Source organism: Numenius arquata, chromosome 15, assembly GCF_964106895.1.
Source record: "Numenius arquata chromosome 15, bNumArq3.hap1.1, whole genome shotgun sequence".
NCBI classification, from domain to species: domain Eukaryota; kingdom Metazoa; phylum Chordata; class Aves; order Charadriiformes; family Scolopacidae; genus Numenius; species Numenius arquata.
In genome coordinates, this window is record NC_133590.1 from 5125476 (window position 1) to 5141870 (window position 16395).

Below are 16395 nucleotides of genomic sequence, written 5' to 3' on the forward strand. Positions count from 1 at the left end.
CTATCTGCCTAAAGGTTAGATCTGCCTAGCTTAAGGAAGCCTTGTATGTACCATCATACAGAGTCAGTAGAGTGAATAGCACCACCAGAAAGAGATTGATTCCACCCTACAATAGATAATTAAAACAAATGGGAGAAATGGCTCTCTGGAGATACCTGTGTTTTGCTGTGAATAACAGCGCAGCCTAAGCATCTAATTTTTAGCTAAAGGGAAAAATAACGCTCCCACGTTATGGCCAGTGAAGGCAACTTGGGACTTGGGATATGAATTCTCAACTTGAGACTCTTTGGTGCCTCAACACTCAGGCAAGCAAGGAAAAACTTTCCCCAGCAGTCCTTTGGTACAGACTGATTTCAGTGAGAAATAGGCAGCTTTGATTTTAAGTGTCTGGGGTGAGAATAGGAATCCTCAGCTCAGCTTTTGTAATCCATAACAAAGGCAACAAAATATTACCTGCTTTAGTACTAAGGATGGGTCCAGCCTATAATGTACCAGTATTTTTTAGCTATTATCACATCCTTCTGGATTGTGAATTACAGACTTGAATAAAAGTCAGAGCCTATTTGATTGCTGTGTCTCCTTCCACATCCATCTCCCTAGCTTTCCATGCTTAAGAAGTGTTGTCCTTGCTGTGCATTTACAAAAAAGGATAATCCCTTTCACAGATTTTCCCTGTTAAGTCCATGCAGATATATTAGTTGATGTTGTAAAGGAATGGTTTCATTACATTCACAATTGTGCCTATAACAAACCGGGTATTTATAAATCCCTGTTAAAGCTTTCCTGAGATGTCTGCATGGCGAAGGGGGAGAATAAAGTGGAAAAAGGAGATGGGGCACCTGGGAGGGCAACAGGAAGATAAGCTGGTGGTGAGACCCACTCTTTACATTCCCTGATCTTTTGCCTGGGGTAACACCTTAGGTAACACTGTTAGCTCCTGCTGTTCCATATCACTAAAACTAGACTCAGTTCACATCTTCCTTAATATTTCACCTAGACTGAACCCAAAGATGAGTTCCATGTGGCTCATTCTGGTTGCTGTTAAATCTCTTCACATTGAACATGAATAAAGTCAGTCACTGAAGTTTTTACCAGAAGCTGGGCTTCCAGCTGGCAACACCCTCCCTGTTATGTGTTTCTATTACTAAAACCTATCAACCAGGATTTATATTACAGCCATAATGTTTGTTTCAGTACACTTACATTTGTTGCAGTAGGTTTCAGGCAGACAGCACATGAATTAGCTATTTCCAGTGACACCTACAAATGTACAAAATACAGACACCACACACAAAGAAACAGATACAAATCTAAACATGATTTTTTTTTCCATTAAAACTATTCATAGGAGAGGAAGATGGATAGTCTCCAGTACTGAAATAGCACCACCTTCACTCAGCTTTGTTTAAGCCCTACTAACTGTGCTGGTATCACTTGTTATAAACACTCCTTCTTGTTGCTCTTGATGAATTTGCTACGAGTTGTTTTTTATTTTTGAACTCTGATTCAGAAAAGAAAGTTTCCAGAAACAGCCTAACTTTAGAAACTGTTCAATTAAAAAAACCCCAAAACAAAACCAAACAACAAACAAACCAAAGTGATGGTCAAATTTTAGATTTCATTATAGCTAGTACCCAGCAATAATTTTGCAAGATTCTTTCTGGTTTTTTTTTTCATCATGTTTCATTTTATTCTGAAGGACAGAGGCAGAAGAGAGAAAAGGTTTTCTGACAATTCATCAAGTTACGTGACAATTCATCTTTTTGCTTATGACAATGGTTATGTCCTGACTTGGTACTGAACTGGACCACAGAAGTGGCTTGTTCATTTTTTTGTTTATAAATCTATTTTTAAAAAAATATTTCAGCTCAATAAAAAGTTTTGTTTTAATTATTTCAGAGTCTGAAGTTCTTTTTCCAACTTACTGCATTAAAAAAATGCAAGTAATTACCAAAATCAAAATAGCTTCAGACAGAAGAATCCCTAGAAATTCTCATTTCTGAAATGTAAAAATAGCAAGTTGTAACTTCATAACCTTCCTTGAAAGCCTGGGGCCAAATGGCTTTTTGCTTTGAAGAATTTATTTTTCACTGAATTGAGATTTTTCAAGAAAAGAAAATATTGATCATATTATTCTTTCCTAGCTCTCAAAGGAGATGGCAACATATTTGTTGAGCCCTGGATGAATGTCCCTACTCTTTTCCTATTAGAGCCACAGAACCCACATTTCAGAGTCAGGGATGTGAGGTTTTCCTTTTATTCTGCTCTTGTTGTCTGTAGTATCCTTAGGACAGAAAACATCACTCCTTGGTTTACTTTATGTCTGTGAACAATGACACGTATGAACTATATAATTTAACTTATGCAAAAGAATCTGCATCAGACGGAGAGGAAACAGGACACTGCTGTCTCCCATCTGATAATGCAAGATGACTTACATGTACCCAGGGAATAAAAGCAAGCTTTAGAGATGATATAGGAGAATCTCCCAGTGGTTCTTTGTGTGCTCCAGAGACAATTCAGCAATACCCAAAATGCATTTCCCAGGGATCAAAGCAATGCCAAAATATAAATATGATGATCTCACCAAATAATAATATTGAGCATGAATGTTCATGAGCCCAGTGGTCCTCTCTTAACTATGTGTGTAAAAATAAAAAAATAATTCCATTGTGAATATATTCCCAAGTTGTACTTCTGTTAATAAAAACATATACAAGCAGAGTGGCTTTCGACTGGAAAATTTTTTGCCTTTGCTAATATCTAATTGATTTTGTCAGGTGTGGCTAGTGGATTGGATGAAATAATATAATGTTACAGGGAAGCTCCTTGATCAAGGCTTAAAACAAATGAATCATTCCTTGAGGGACACAGAAAAAATCACTTGAAATTTGTCTTTGCCCAGGAAAGCTGTGTCACTCTCCCCCCCCACTATGTCTTTGTTCCAACAATTATTTCAAATTGCGACAAAGGAGAAGAATCAAGTTAAATAAATAAAATGAGATCCTTTCAGCCTAGATGCATCTTTTGTTTCTGGGAGAAGTGAAGAAATCAGAACTATTTGATTATTCAGCTCAAAGTTTGAGTGGTGCCTTCCTGGTGCATGGCTACAGTTCACAGAAATAGGAGATGACTTTTGAGCAGTGAAAGTTAGTAAAAAAAACAAACAAGCAAAGAGCAACAACAACAACAAGTGCAGAAAAAAACAAACCCTCCTGTGACAGATAACGGGCTGCAGCTAAACCCTGCTAAGCTCATTTTCAGTTTTGCTTCACAGACCTTGATTCAGATTATAGCACTTCAGAGACCTCAGGAGGTATTGATTGTGGAAGTTTTTGGAAGCCACTAAGTTTGTCAGGCTCTTGAGAGGAAGAGAACTGAGTCAATACAGGGTCCTCACTGGAGTAACGTAGTGGAGCACACTGAGTTCGCATGAATAGCTATTGCCTTGTTGCAGCCAGTAACGCACTGCATGACAAGGAAGGATTTATAGCAAATAAAAGAAAGTATTAGAAAAAAGAACTGATGATGCAGATTATCAAAAATATGCTGAACTTTTGGTAAGAAGGATGTGATTGCACCAGTTGCAGAGTGGTCAGACTAGTTTCTTTAAGACTCTGTCTTTGAAGACATCTTTGAAGACATTAAAGTCTGAGCAGACTTTATGGGGGGGTCCAAACCCCTTGGCATTCAGGTGAGAACAGGGGTTTTCCAAATCAGAAAATTTAGATAATTTTTGTCTCATCCACTGTAACAAAGAAACCAACTTCCTTTATTGTTCAGAAAGTTATGTTTCTCAGTCAGAGAATGAGGATTTGGAAAGTAGAGAAAATTAAGACATAAATGTTTTCTTCCAATTCTTTCAGATTTTGGCAATAGTCACATCAGTTGTTAATTGATGATTGGGTTTGAACCACAACTTGGTGTCTAATACAGTCTTCTGTTTACTTCCTCAGATCTTTGGAAACTTAAGTTCTGGGACCATACCTTGATTCTGAGGTTTAGGTATTAGTGAAGTAACTATATCTTTAGACAGAGACATGATCCTGGAGAAGGGAGTTATGATAGATTCCTGGTGAACTCCCAGGTCTCTGTATTTCCTTACTACATCTTCATAGCTTGCCTCAATAAAGCTGCAAAAGCATTTCTCTCAATAGCTTCACTCTTTGTCCCTGTACTTGGTGCACCCTTGGTGTATTGACTATATCTGACTAATTACTTTAAAAAGTGAGGCAATACTCATCTTTGGTGACTCTCAGAAAGAATGTACACCAATGTTCATGGTGGTCAATCACATCCCCCAGAAGAACTTTGTCTCATGAGTTTGTATCTGATCTCTTTCTACTCAATGCAACTTGAAAATCGACATGTGTTCGATTAGTACTTTAAAATTACATTTGGAGATGCCTCAGTGAATTCTAGCAGAAAACATGCAAATAAATGTAGATTTCTGTTATTATCAGCTTCATCAAAGCAAACAAGCAGCAGCCGGGCCATTATTAGACTTTGATAAGAGTGCATATTGAATGATTTCCCGAGGGGATTCAGTAAAACTCATCTCATTCCATTTCCTTTTATATAATAATATCAATTGTTTCATACAGGAACACCTGTACACAGTTTTGTCTGACCTCTTTATTTATTTATTTTATTTCTTGAAGGGGAAAAATGCAAGAACTGTTCTTTTTCAGTTCTGTATTGTAATTTCAAAATGTGAAAAAGAGACTTGAATAAAGGTATTCAGACAGAAGCTGAGGAAAGTAGTGTCGCAAATGCAAAATCATGCATTAATAAAATAATGGCTCTGAAAAGGGAACGTTTTAGTGCCAGAGATAAAGAGAAGACTGAAAAGAAAGAGAAATAGGAAAAAGAAAGTGCCTAAAAACATGAATTTCTTTCCTGAGAGCCAATAAAATGAGGAAATAACTTCCATGGCTTATAATACTGCAGTAGCATTTGGCAAGTAATCAAAGTTGATTTTCTTTCCATTCAAAGCCATCATCAGAATTATTATTTTTTTTTGGTAATACCTATATATATATGAAGCTCAGAAGTGTTTATACCTCTATTTCAGTGCTGAAAAAAACTTGACTTGAATAATACTGTACAAGGTCAACCATGAAAAAAAATAATTCCTGGAAACAATCACATCCCTGTCTGTAAAAGGAATTCTGTGTGCATTTTATGACTGATACTAAGAAACTTCTCAGCTTTGTAGAAAATATCCTTGCAAAAGAATCTGTTCTCACAATAAGTGTTTATGTCCACAAAGGGTTTGTGAGGAACTCCAGGGGACTATTCACTGTGAGTTACCGATGCAGTCCAACCCTCTGATATTGATTTACTTTTATACTCCTGTGTAACCCTGGCAGACTCATGGTCGAGTTGGTTGGTGGGACTTCTAGCAAACAGTATTTGGCTGGTGAGGTGTCTAAAAAACAGTGATTGAGTGGTGGGGTTTCTAGCAAACAGTACTTGGACTGTGTGAAAACTACTAACAATAATTGACAATATAACCATTTCCTGTTGTACCTAATGGGAAAGGTGCAAACATTTGCAAAGTCCTTGCTCAATTAGATGGAGAAAATTAGAGAAGAAACTTGTGACTGCAGAACAGAGAGCTGGAAAGACATCACAGAATCCAAGACTCTTCCACATCTTAACCAAGAGGTAATTGATTCCCATTCAGAAATTTATTAAAGCTTCACAGTCAGTTAAGACTGTCTTACCTTCCTCTGATTCCCATTCTCCCTCACCAAAATCTGCTCCAGAGCCCCAGTCCAATAATGGAGAAAAAGTTCCTCTAATTTTGAGTTACTCAAGACAGATTTATATCCATCTGTTTAGGACCACATCTTCTTTAGTGGAAATACTTCTTTTTCTGAGACAGAGGTGATCTGCAAATGTTCTTGGTACTGCCAGAGAACATAACAATGGGAGATGGTCACAAACTGCAGCTGGAGAAGTTCAGGCTGGACATTAGGCAAGTATTTTCCTGAGTGTATTGGCAATGACCACCAGAGGTGTGGCTTCCCCATCTAAAAGTTTTTTAAAGACTTGTTTGTACGGAGCCATGGTTGACCTGAGCTATTGATGGTGACACTACTGACTTAAGCCAGGGCTGGACAAGAGGACCCCCCCAGTGATGCTTTCCAACAAGTGAGTCTATGACTGTTCCCAGGTGTTCATCTCAGAGGAATTATTCTACCTCCTGTTGGACTTTGTTCCACAAGATGAAGCAAAGTGAACTTAGTCTCTCTGATGTCTTTATAACCTGCTCTCTTATAACTACTTCTGCCTTCCTCTGCTCATTACCATCTCTCTTCTGTATCTGTAGTCCAATGGGAATGAGGTTTCTGGGTTAGAGCTGACATAAGTCTATGTGGTTTGTCCAATGACTTTTCCAGAGATATTAAATACTTCTCTGAATTTCTTCTGGACAAATCTCACTTTATATACCCAAATTAATACTTGTCTTTTCCTTGGTCATATCTTCCCAGTGGGTCTTGGTCATTCTGTTGTTGACTCATTTACCTAAATATTACTTTTCCTCGATCATTTCATAGTGAGGATTTGAGAGTAAATATGACTTATGTTCTATAATGAACATTGACTATATTTTCTGGGAACATGTCTTTGAATTTGAGTCATTTGATTTCTATTAACGCAGACTTTAATGTCATCTCATTCATACTACGTAATATTCAGATTTATTTAATTTTGTCTAGTGCCTCTAACTGTGTCATAGGAAATTTCGTTATCACAGTCTTTTTATGTTAAATTTCTGAAGAAATATTATCCTGATGCCAGTTCTAGGGAATTCCACAAATAACTTGCCTTCAGCTAAATATTTCTCATTTTAGCACATGCTGTTGTAATCTCTTCTCTAATCATGACTTGCCTTGTAGTTATTCTATTAATAAAGATTTTCTGCAATGTAGCTACTATATTCTCATACTGCATCATATCAAACACAGTTCTGAAGTCTGAATAGATTAAACTTACTGTGTTTCCTTTACCTGAAATATAAACAGATGAATTATCAACAGATGAATCAAGTACTAATAAAAGACAGCAGTATCCCATACTGGGAAATGAAACTAAAAGATCAGGTGAAATTCTGCCTTTCCAATTCTGCACCATACTTTCTTCTGGCTTCCTAGACTTTACAAATGGACCCCTACTTTTCTTTCTGGATTTGAAAGGATGGGGCTTTTTTCATCTATCAGGAATCATTTTAATAAAACATGTGTCTGCCAAGATCCACAATGAAAATAGGTAACAAACCTTTGATCAAAAAATCTGGAAGTGGGACAAAGTAATTAACCCATGTGCACTTTTTTTTCCCCTTTTGATTTTCCTCTTTGCCTTTTTGATTTTCACCTGAGAAAGGGCTGGTAAAAGTTTACCTAAACTGTATTTTAAAAACAATAAGCAGCACTGAAGAAATTCCATATCCACACCTTGTGGATGTTAAGCTGAGATTACTTGTGGAAATTAAGGATCCTTATCTTTACCAACTTGGATGTGATGTACCATGGGATGGACTGTGGTCCCACAGTATGGAAACCAGAAGAGGCACTTCTGCCAATAACTGTTGTGAGTTACAGTGCTCAGAGAACACTGCTGTGCTAGATGCCATATAAAGAAATTTAGAGCTCAGTTCTTGCTCAGGAGGTCACTAAGAATTCAATGTTGTTGTCTAAGCATAGGAATCTGGTACCACTTAAAATATCCTAGGGTATCATGCCTGGTCCCCAGCTAATTTTCTGGGAAACCAGAAAGGGAAACCTTGCAACCAAGGATGAGGAGAAGGCTGAGATACTTAATGCCTTCTTTACCTCTGTCTTTAATAGTCAGACCAACTACCCCCAGGGAGTTCAGCTTCTTGGGCTGGAAGATAAGAATGGAGAACAGAACAACTCCCCTGTAATCCAAGAGGAAGTAGTTAATGATTTGCTTATGCACCTGGACACGCATAAGTCTATGGGGCCGGATGGCATTCACCCAAAGGTTCTCAGGGAGCTGGCAAGAGAGCTTACCAAGCCTCTCTCCATTATTTATCAACAATCCTGGTCAACAGGAGAGGTGCCAGATGACTGGAGGGTGGCCAATGTGACGCCCATCTACAAGAAGGGCCGGAAGGAGGATCCTGGAAACTACAGGCCTGTCAGCCTGACCTCGGTACCGGGAAAGATCATGGAGAGGATCATCCTGAGTGAGCTCTCAAGGCATGTGCAGGGCAGCCAAGGGATCAGGGCCAGCCAGCATGGGTTTATGAGAGGGAGGTCCTGCCTGACCAACTTGATCTCTTTCTATGACCATGTGACCCGCTTTCTCGATGAGGGGAAGGCTGTGGACGTTGTCTACCTGGACTTTGGTAAGGCCTTTGACACCGTCCCTCACGGCATTCTCCTGGAGAAACTGGAGAATCATGGCATAGACAAGTGTACCCTCCGCTGGATAAAAAACTGGCTGGATGGCCGTGCTCAGCGAGTTGTGATTAATGGAGCAAAATCTGGTTGGCGGCCGGTCACCAGTGGTGTCCCTCAGGGCTCAGTTTTGGGGCCAGTCTTGTTCAATATCTTCATTGATGATCTAGATAAGGGGATTGAGTGCACCCTCAGTAAGTTTGCGGATGACACCAAACTAGGTGGGAGTGTTGATCTGCTTGAGGGTCGGCAGGCTCTACAGAGGGACCTGGACAGGTTGGACCAATGGGCCAAGGCCAATGGGATGAGGTTTAATAAGGCCAAGTGCCGGGTTCTGCATTTCGGCCACAACAACCCCAGGCAATGCTACAGGCTTGGGGAAGAGTGGCTGGAAAGCTGCCTGGCAGAAAAGGACCTGGGAGTGTTAGTGGACAGCCGGCTTAACATGAGCCAGCAGTGTGCCCAGGCAGCCAAGAAGGCCAACGGCATCCTGGCCTGTATCAGGAATAGCGTGGCCAGCAGGAGCAGGGAAGTCATCGTGCCTCTGTACTCGGCACTGGTGAGGCCTCACCTCGAGTACTGTGTTCAGTTTTGGGCCCCTCACTACAGGAAAGACATTGAAGTGCTGGAGCGTGTCCAGAGGAGAGCCACCAAGCTGGTGAGGGGTCTGGAGAACAAGTCCTATGAGGAGAGGCTGAAGGAACTGGGCATGTTTAGCTTGGAGAAGAGGAGGCTGAGGGGAGACCTCATTGCCCTCTACAACTACCTGAAAGGAAACTGTAGAGAGGCGGGGGTTGGCCTCTTCTCCCAAGGGAATAACGACAGGACCAGAGGAAATGGTCTGAAGTTGCGGCAGGGGAGGTTTAGATTAGATATTAGGAAGAATTACTTTACTGAGAGAGTGGTCAAGCACTGGAACAGCCTGCCCAGGGAGGTGGTGGAGTCACCATCCCTGGAGGTATTTAAGAAACGTGTAGACGTGGCTCTTCAGGGCATGCTCTAGTGCCCGGGATTGTTGGTTTGTGGTGGGGTGTTGTGTGTGGGGTTTAGTTGATGGATGCTGCTTGCTTTTTTTTTTTTTTTTTTTTTTTTTTTTGGGGGGGGTGTTGTTGTTTGTTGGTTTTGTGTTGTGTTTTTTTGTTTGTTTGTGTGTTTTTGTGTTTTGTTTTTTTTTTTTTGTTTTTTTGTTTTTTTTTTTTTAATGTGGTTGGACTCGATGATCTCAAAGGTCCCTTCCAACCACTAAGATTCTGTGATTCTGTGATTCTGTAATTTTTCTAGCATGTTACTGCTCTGCTGTGAGTCCTGTGTCATATCTGCCAAACCTATGTGTGTGCATTGGATAGCCCAGGACATCTCAAATGGCTCTGCATGCATTCATTCAGAACATTAAATCGAACCATTACTCTCCTTGTAAAGTACATGTCTTTTACAGATTTATGGGAGCATATGGTGTTCGTTTTACTGGTTGTTCAATGATGTTCACAGAATGACTGTTTCTTTTAGGAAAGAGTTGCAATTCAGTTGTGGATTAAGAACTTTATCCTACATATTAAGTGTGAGCTGATGTGTTACCTGCCGGGATAGTCAATAAAAAATGTGTCATGGAAGCTGGAGAGCTGCTCATTCAGCTCATCAGCCACTGTCTGCTTTAGGGACACCTGAGTCTCCACTGACTGCAGCAGCTATTTAAACATCTGGCCCCGGTGTAGGCACCCAGATGTAGATATCTCCATTTAAAGGTTTTCATCTGGAGTTGATTCCCATCCTAAATACCTGTTGCCTGCAAATGAAGTGCTGGATACACTGAATAACCTGGATATTTCCTTCCATTCCTGTGCGTTTATTCACTCATCAGTAGAGCATTTGAACAGTTCAGTGCTTCTCTCCAGACTGGTTTTAAGCGACTCATTTGATGGAGTGTCTAACTCGTGAGACTATTGCGTCCTGTCGTGAATTTAGTTAGACCCATGCTCATGATACATAACCGACATTCTCTCTTTGATCAGTGTCAGTCCATTAAACCCATCTGTCAGAGATCCCTATGCTCAGTTTTATGGCTATTGGGAAATTATTAGAACATGATCATAACTAAATAGACATGCCTACTCCTATGGGCAATGATACCATGGCCATTTTCTGGTCTGCCACGTCTTGCTCGTCAAAGCTGTCCAGTAAGACTTTATAGGAAAGGAAATTAACTACAGTGTTGTATTGTACTGTGAATTCATTCATTTGTGGTGCTTTCGCCAATCACCTGCATTGCTCAGTTGCAGCTGACTAAATGAGACCTTTCAGTGATGCATCATTCTTAAAGTCATTTGGCCTGTTCTTCATTATGTGCCTTTTAAAATTGTTATAGTAGATTAACTAACTAATGGTGGCTAGGCAGGAGCATTCATCCTGGGTAGGTTATTTCAGAAGCTGAGTTTTTGCTTTTGCTATTGGGAGCAGCTGGTTCTGTTCATGGTTGGAGAGAGAGGACTGGGCCATTGGGCAGGTACAGATTAGGAATGCCCGTGTGGGGATGTTTTTGTATTTACAAAACCAATGCAATGACCTCAGAAAATGTGAAGGCTCTACGGTATATAATGGCATGAAAACATCCTACAGCCCTTAGAATTGATGGCTTAGGGACTTCTGAATCAGAGCTGCCCTGGAAAATAGTCAATGGCTTCTTAAATTGATAAGGTGGTTTGATAGGTGATAATGAAAATAGCTTTTGTGCATTAGAAATTATTACCAAAAAATATTTTTGAAGGATTTAAAGTTTCAGAGAATAAACATGTTTGTTTCCTGGGGATATTTTGCAGTATTTTTACTTCTCTTCAGTTCCCTCCTTTCCATCTGCCAAGCAAAGGGAGTGCAGAAGTAAAAGAAGTTCAGAATAATATTAAAATTTAGGCATATAAAGAGTACCTTAACTTCAGAAAGTTAACTTTTTTCCCCATAACCAGAGCATACTTCACAGTGAGAGAGAAAAAAAAAAAGCATATAAAATTAAACTGAGCCAAACCCAAAACATTTTAATGAGAAGTTTCAATATATTTTTTTCTGTTTACAATACCAGCTACCAGTGGGGACAATAAAGAGGATAAGGACTAAATTAAGTATCTATATGCAGTATAAGCAATATTGGAACACATAAGAAGCATTATAGTTAAGGCTGGTTGCATACTGGTTTCCACTGACGTGATTTAGGTCTAATTTCCCATGGAATCATAATTTTTAGTTGTTTAAAACTAGGGATGAGTGGTAAGTGAAGGATTAGAGGAAGTCATTCTTGAAACGCAGATCTCCTTTTAAAGTCTTTCACAAAGTACTTTTCCCCCTCCTTTTAGACAGTGAGAAGAGGAAGGTTTTTGAAGCATGAGAGAGAGTATCCATGCATCAGTCTTTCTGTCTGTCTATATATCTATCGATCCATCTATCTAAATCTCCATCATGCTCACACTTGGGTGTGACACAAGCAGAGGAGGGCTGGCAGACAGACCCTGAGCACACAGTGCGGGGAGACACCTTTATTCCCTCACCATATTGTGAGGATCCCAAAACCCCAGTCATAAGAAGGAGTCATATGGACCAATGGGGCGAATGGAAGTCCACCAGTAGCATCACTGGGAACAGAGTGATGTTGTTAACAAAGTGGCATTCAGGCACAGGGTTTCATTTAAGAATTTAAAGCTAAAACAATCTAAGATGCATTTAGACATGGTTTTCTGAATTACTCCCTGCCTGGAATAGCAGCAGGGTTCAGGACAGTATGACCTACTCAGTTGTGTATTTGTCTTTTGGAAGTGGGAAGCCTGCAAAAAAGGTTTAAAAATTGTCTCAAAGAAAGTAAAGAATTTTGACTCTTAATAGAGAAGGTGCATATGTAAGAAGCTTGCCTTTTCCCTAGATTGCAAGGAACCAAACTGCATGAAACATGGTGGCCTCCCAGGAATTGGATCTTGATGATTATATATTTGTAAGGAGTCCCCACAAACTGCATTAACAGTATTTTAATTTAAGGTACTTAGTACTGTCATAGTTACAATAATGTAAGTAAAGAGAAGTTTTATGACCCAGCTGAATATGCGCTGGGATCTGTGTTACTGACACTCAGAATATGGGAAACTTGATGCCTTTCTTCAGAAGGCAAATCTGCTAGGCACATGTATAAGCTATATACAAATTGGCCTCCCGAGTCTCCCATGTGAGCTGATAGGAACAGCCCACTTCTTTCAGGAGAGTCCTCTAAACAGAGTAGAAAATAAAATCCTTGTACAAAACTGAGTTTTTTGTTTCTTTTCTCATCTTGCTTATCACAGCAATGCCACTTGGCCCAGAAGAGGGGAGTAGGCTCACACTTTATCTGCCCTGGAAGTAGCTGCTTGCTCTGCAACAACCCTGTCCTGGGGAGTTTAGCTGGCCACAGCTCCTGGGAGAAAGAGTAACAGCATGAAGTTCAAGGGCCTGTGTTATGGAGGACCACAAACTGAAGACTTTAGTGTCCCCCTTGACTGTAAAATCTGCAGCAAAGAAGAACTTCCAGAAAGAACCTATTCTTGATCTGGAGGCATATTTATCTAGCGTATCTGTTGTCAGATGACTATTACTGGAGGCAGGTTATTCCACAAGAAAGGGCTCCTCCCAGGCACATGCCCTGGTGAACAGATAGAGTATGAATCTACATCTCTTTTCCAATCTAAGTGAGATTACTCCACCTGATGCTTCTGTGAGTGAGCTCCTGGCACCCCCTTAATTTCCCAATTGTCTTCAGCAAATAGTGAAACTGAATAGTAAATAATCCACTGAGAAAATAGACTATGTCAGAGTCCCATTGTGCATCTCTGTGAAGCTGTGAAGACAATAGCCTCATCCTCACCACCACTGTTGGTTGCTGGGGTCATTGAACGTTCCATTTTACCAGCTTGTTTCTAGATGTGCCCTTCCCATTTTATGAAGATTCAGATGCACGTATGCCCTGTGGTAATGTCAGAAAACATTATCTTTTTGGTACGTGGAAATCTATGACCGCTGAAGGAGTTAACCTTCAGCCTACTTTAAAGGGTTATCAGTTTGAGGCCCATTATAGGACTGTACCAGTGGACTGTGGAAACTTGGGTTGATGAGCTTCCAAGGTAATTCAGCTTTGCCAGACAACGCAGCAGCTTACAACCGAGGTTTGTCAGTCTGCTATCACCTTCACAGTATGAAGCCCAGGCCTTGGCTATGGAGAAAGTGTAACTATTTGTATCCCCAGGCTTCTAGGAAGAATGGAGATATCCTGCAGAGTCACTGTCAAATGGAGAAATGGATTTCCACAGTGCGGTGATAGAGATGTACAGCAAGTTTCAGCAATCTAATTAGTTTCTTGATCAGAGGAGGCCAAATCTTCAAGGCAAATGAAAAGGTCATTGCAAATCCCAGAGACGTATTCATGTCTTTTGTCATATTTGCTGACAGATATTTAAATATAACTGCTTGCTTCTCCTGCAGACATTGTCAGCAGATGCCAGACAGCTGACAAGCAGCAATGAATTTGTATCACTGCCCTGACATACCAACAATGAGGAAGTGGATAAAACCACTAAGCATTCTTTTTGTGCTGCTGTGAGATAGGTCTGGGTCAGCACACACTTACAAGTCCTGGTGATGCCTAGAGGACACAGTGACTTGTCTGAAGATGGTTTAGCCCAGTGAACAATATTAGCAGGGGAAAGGAAGGGTGTTATTTCACTGGAGCACCATGAGAGGATGTAGAAGACTGGGTGTCTTCCAGAGACTTTCTGTATGACCTTAGTAAAGTTTTTTAATATGTTTCAGGACTGAAACCTAACCACTTACTGGCTGCAAGACTGACTTCATTTACTGCAGATGAGGTGGGTTTACTCTCTTTCAGTTCTATCTGTAAAATGGGGACAAAGGCACTTCCTTTTCCCCACCTGTTCATTATCACTTTTAACTGTAAAAGCTTAGAGATAAGGTTAGGTCTGGATGCAAGTATGACGTGAATGGACAAATTCCCATTATAGCACAGGATTCTGAACACAGAAGATTTTAACAGAAAAATGAAGGTTCCATGATAGGAGAAGTAACAATTTTTGTTGCATGTGTAAATTGCATAAATGGATTCCAGTATTAATCAATATTTGTTTAGGAAAAATATAAGAAGTACTAGCTTCCTCCCAGCATGGTATCTCATTCCTTCAAAGAATCTGACTCTCTTCCATGGTCAGGATTATTCTGTATCCCCGTTCTATGGGGTCATGCTTACAACACAGTTTCCAACCTAACAGTGAAAAACATGTGTGTTGATAGGCCACATGGACACTTTCCAGAGTATCGAACAGGTCTTCTTAGAAATATTTGTTCATACAGGTTGTGAAAAAGAGATTTCTTGCTGGGAAAAGGCTTCAGCAATGAAGTTATGATCTTGGAGAGAGTATGGGATTTTGCTTAAATAGACTTTTGTATATTGCAGACAGGCCTTTGTCTGCACTCAGAGACCTGGTGAATCAAATCTCATGCTTCAGAGTATTAGATGATTAATGCATAAATCAGAAAGGAAAGAATCTCACTGTTCATTCACTAATTGGGTAGGAATGTGGGCATGAAAGTATAAGTTAGTTTCCTTTGATTGCAAAAGTGATGGAAGCAGGATGCATAACATATCCTATATTCCTGAAGGAATACTAAGCTTATATTGCATTAGTGGCATGCATGTGTTAAAATCATAAATATGTAATGTGATAGGTGCTTTTACATGCTTAAGTGTATCACTCACTGATCATTTCTCTTAAAAACAAAGGTAAGATTTTACTTTACATTGAGTTCCATGCCCTTCTAGCACATAAATGTGCAAAATAGATGGTGAAACATTTTAGATGTTCAAGAAAAAAAGAGAAAGACAGACACGAAGTAAAAGCAAAGTCAAAGAACACAAATGTTTCTGAGGAAGCAGTGAGATGGTTTTTTTCCCTTGCTTCTCCAACTCCTGCGTACACAGACAATATATGAAATGCTCAGAAGGAAAGATTGCCTGTTAGTATTTATATCCTCTTGAATAAATCTTCAGACAGAATTAAACTTATGTCTGACCTATTTTAGGCTCCAAGTAGGCCAATGAATTTAATTAATTTAATTAGGGAAGCATGGAGTTGGTAGCCCCTCCTTCCTATCTGCATTGTGCAATCTGACGGCTACACATAGAGTCGCATAGTGCATTTGTGTCACTCACATTGTGTCTGTCTCATCTTCTGGTACCGATTCATAAGGATGAACTGCCAATTGCAGCATGGCAAGGTGTGCATCTGGTGAAAAGAAAGTAATTGTTGCTTGGGCCAAATTGAGAGCTGAAGAGAACAAGATGTGCAGTGTTGTTCCTCGTATAACATTTATGTCTGTGTTTTTGTGCATATAAACTATGTTCTGTCTATACAAACTACCCATCCATAGGCATGGATGATGGCTTTTGTAGCCTTTACAACTGTTCAAGGAGAAAAAAGTGGTTTAGTATGGATATTGAAGTTCAGATTCATCACAACAAACTGGTATGGCTGAATTACAGATCTGAAAGATAGGAATATTGAGAGGGATCTTAAATTTCTTAAGATGTGATGCTTCTCCCATTTTTTCTCTATTTCTTTCACTGAATTTCCTAATGTATGATTACACAAACTCTAACTCCTTGTGAATAAATTCAGCTTAAGAAATTGGCAGAAAACTAAGCTGGAGACAGGGAAATGAGCTTTTTCTAAAATAATTTTTCGCCTGATCCTGCCTCACTGATTCACAGCATGGTCACCCAAATTCTTGCAGAGGTGTAGGGACAAGAGCAGTAGTGGAGCAGGAGTGAGAAGCCAGAGTTGGGAGAAAGGTGGGAACTGCCTTTTCCAGTGGAAGTGCTGGCTTCTCCCAGCTTGAATTGACACGGTTATGTAGAGCATTGGCTGGCTCAGTTTAGGTCCTACTTGGC